Source organism: Lipotes vexillifer, unplaced genomic scaffold (assembly GCF_000442215.2).
Source record: "Lipotes vexillifer unplaced genomic scaffold, Lipotes_vexillifer_v1.1 scaffold2349, whole genome shotgun sequence".
In the NCBI taxonomy this organism is placed as follows: Eukaryota; Metazoa; Chordata; class Mammalia; order Artiodactyla; family Lipotidae; genus Lipotes; species Lipotes vexillifer.
The window spans coordinates 297,915-302,115 of record NW_006797283.1 but is presented as its reverse complement, the minus strand read 5'-3'; positions in this window follow the sequence as shown (position 1 = coordinate 302,115).

Below are 4,201 nucleotides of genomic sequence, written 5' to 3'. Positions count from 1 at the left end.
GTTCAAAGGCAAAGTCTTAATATTCTTAGTAGTTCTATTCATAATATTTCCTGAGATACAAAGAAAATCTAAATCCTGATGCTTTACGTTAATATACTGTTATAAATTCACTTACATTTTACTTAAAATTGCAAAAACTATATTGCAATTCAAGGCAATAATGAACACTTCATTTTATTATTACTATTATCATTATCAACATCTTGAGCATTCTTATATTCATAACCATCATCCTCACTGTTATCAATATTAAGAGGTCTGGGACAACAATATACAAATCTTATGTCAAAATTCTTACAGTTCTTTGATTATTCTATTGGTTTATCTATTTCTTCCATCTTTTGATGAGTTGATTTAAGTGCTATCTCTAGCCTTTATTGCCAGATAGACATTCTGACTCCAGTCATTTTTAAATTTGTGTCTTTTGATTTACTGTCATTTAGATGCCTGATGGGGCAATATTTGAAACAAATTTTATTAAACATTTATCAATATAGCATCTGACACATACAGGCACTCAATGAAAAAGTATTAAAATTGTTGCATGAGGGCTTCCCTGGTGGCGTAGTGGTTGGGAGTCCGCCTGCCAATGCAGGGGACACGGGTTCGTGCACTGGTCCGGGAGGATCCCACGTGCTGCTTAGCGGCTGGGCCTATGAGCCATGGCCGCTGGGCCTGCGCGTCCAGAGCCTGTGCTCCACAGCAGGAGAGGCCACAACAGTGACAGGCCCGCGTACCGCAAAAAAAAAAAAAAAATTTGTTGCATGTGCTACCTCATTGAATTCTCATAAAACCCTACAAATATAGTCCTACAATCAAATATTATTATATACATTTTTAAATGAAGAATATGAGGCATAAAAAGGTTATGTAACTTCCCCATAGTTACCTATTGGGTGGTGGAAACAAGATTATAACTTTACATTGATCTAATACATATCCAAAATTCTTACCCATCTGACTCCACCATCTTCATTCATGGTGCATGATGTCTGTATGTTTCTGTATGTCCCTCAAATCTTCTTCCACAACAGGATATGAAAGGTAGATTCTCAGAATGATCTCCAAGGGAAATAGAAGGCATCCCATTTGTTGATATAAATTGTGTTTATGTATTATATTAGTCAAACAAAGAAAGGATGTTATAGAAAATAATTACCAAAGGTGAGGAAAAGGACAAAGAGAAAGAGAAAACAAGAAAAGTAAATGATAAAGAGAAGACAGAGCAAAAAGCGAATGTGAGTGCATTTGTTTGTTGCTCCCACAGTTAGAGAGGTTCTTCATTAGCAAGACAACAGGTTTCAGTCCAAGCTGCCCTTCAATTGTTATCTCCGTGAATGAGCCTAAAACAGATGCCCTGCCAGATTTAAGAGCTTAATTATTTGGAACATATGCTAGTCATGTGCCTTCTTATAGGTAAATGTGCAATGTATTTCTTCAGAGAGAAATGCCATTTATAAAAATGTTCTCTAGTCTTTAGTAAAAAATGCCCTGTATAGCGTTTTTTGCCTATTTAACCTTTTAAAAGAAAATCACTCAATATTTAACCTTCATTAAATCTCACCTTAAGTTTTCTTTCTAAATTTTTGTTTGCTTTAAATTATTTTTGTATTGAATCTTCACTGCAGTTCTTTTTATTAGCGTTTAGGATCTGCAAAAATATCAGTATAGAGTCAAAGTGAGTATTCTACAATGTTAATTAGTTTCTACTCAAAATTAGTGTTCAAAAAAGAGCATGTTAGGGAATATATCTCAGCATTCTAAATATAATTCATCTATGATTTGTATATAATATAATCTGTGTTCAAACATACAATTTCACCTGTAGATTTTAATACCAATGGTAGGCATAATTCATTTACTCAATTTATTTTATTTGCTGATCAGTCATTTTTATTAACATGACTAGGTAATTCAGTTAAAGAAGAAATGTGATTTTCATTGAATTCATCAGTTGTACCATTAATTTGATTTTAGTTTATTGCATAAGGAATCACAAAATGTTCTTACATATATATTGTTATATCAGAGGATTCTAATATTTAGAATTTACATTTAAACTTTTCTCTTCCTCTTTCTTCTTCTTCTTAGTATTAGTATTATCTTTGTCAATTTTATTTGCTCATGATGCTGAGATATCCCAGATGTGGTAATAGATTTTGAAAGGCAAGTTTATGGAAATTAGAATTTTACATTTTCTTCACTAGGAATGAAGTGAAATATATATTTATATAGGTATATGAGGGTTGTTTTTCAAATAAATAGTTCTTACCTGAACACGCTGGTAGGTGGTGGCTAAACAAAAAGCTCTAATTGTTTCATAATACCACTAATGTATGTTAGATACTTAGTTTTGGATTTCACATGAATAAAATAGATGTCTTTTTTGTTTCAATTTTAAATTACACTAAATAATAATTTATTTTTAAAAACATCGTTAAACTTGTCATGTGAATACACTCTAAAGCAGAAAAATACAGAAATTAGCCAAGTAGGTGGAGATTTCAAAAAGATATATCAATTATGATAACCATATTTAGAATTAGGATAATTGGGGGGGGGATTAAATTAGAGAAAATAATTATTCAAAGGTGTGGGTCATGATTTTAAGATTGTTGAGTGTGATGCATGAGAATAACTTTTGCTTTAAAAGGCAACAAAATTGAAGATTTCTGGGTAAGAGCAGACAAAGAATCAAAGCTGTGGTAGTTTACTGACTTTATTAAAAACAACAGACATTATCTACTTCAATAGAAACTAAAAATATTTTAAAGTCTAGTGATCACCAGGCTCTAGAAATTTCACGGTGACTGATTTTGCTCATCAGGATTCTGTTCAGGAGCTCTTGTTTTTACTTTGCTGTTGAGGTTCCATAACAAATAGTGTATGCGAATCATCCAGCATTCCTCCTAAGACTGTGCATTCTACTTTAATGACTCCAGTGCTATTGTGCAAGACATTTTCCCAGTAATTGAAATTCCCATAATCAATGCACAGTCTATATTATGGATGCTGTTCTTTTCTATTTTCCTATGTACCCTTTGTTACCTTATTTTTCTTCACATTTCTCTGAGAGATCAAAATGGCCCTCATTATTGACTCAGTCCCACGTTATGTAAATGATAATGCCCTCTTGGGCCTGGAGAACTGTAGAGCTTTTATCATATTTGCTAGCTCAGGGTTTTCTTCCATTTGCTTTAGCGTTTTTGGAACTCACATTAATTTGACATATATGACATAAAATACCTTTATACATGTGATAAAAATGCCGTTAGTTTTTATGCTTCATTGTTTGAGCCTTGTTAGTTTTCTTCACTTTTTAATATTTCTCATAGTTTGATGATTATGCAAAATCATTTACCTGACAAATGTTTCTATTCCAATATATTTTTAAAATTTTGAAAATAATTCATCTGTTTCATTTGTGAAATGAGTCAAAAGGAATGTGCTATAATAAAGTTGGAGAAGTTATGCAATTAAATTAATATTCTATTATTAGATTTATGTTATGTCATTCTTTACATTTTACTAAGAATTTATAATATTATGTGGCTTTTGATGTCTATAAGAAAGCATAAAAAATATTGACTAACTTAACACTTCTGAAATTACAAACATTGAATATTTAGTATTACTTGCTTTGCTTTAATAAAACATATTATCTTGACATCACAAATTTAAGTGTTCTTTAGGTTAATTCTTCTGCTGAAATTCACTTTTTTCCAGACTAATAATTTCATCAAAACTGTTTTGGTTTAATTGTTAGTTTAAAACTAAAATCCAAAATTGGAGAGCAAAGGGCTTTCATTATTAACCATAAAACAAGATTGTAGTCTATTCCTCAGTAAAAGCTAATGAAATCCCCAACTTATAATCAAACTTTTATAAAAGTGAATTACATTAATTTTAGATGTAAATGATATACATTTTTTGAAAGAGAAAGTAGACCTTAACCAATGTTTGTTGTCTTAGAGATACAAAAATTGTGCCTTTACTCTAAGTTCCATTTTCCATTCCTTTAACTATTACCATTTCTCTTCTCTGAGTCATTTTCAATTTTATCTAGTTTTCTCTTAAAATATAAAACTGGACTTTACATTGAAGAAAAGACTAGCATTTTGATAGATTTAATTTGCAGCAAGAGACTACCATACAAATCAATGAGGCAAAGAACAACTTTATTAGAAGCAGCTCCCAAAAC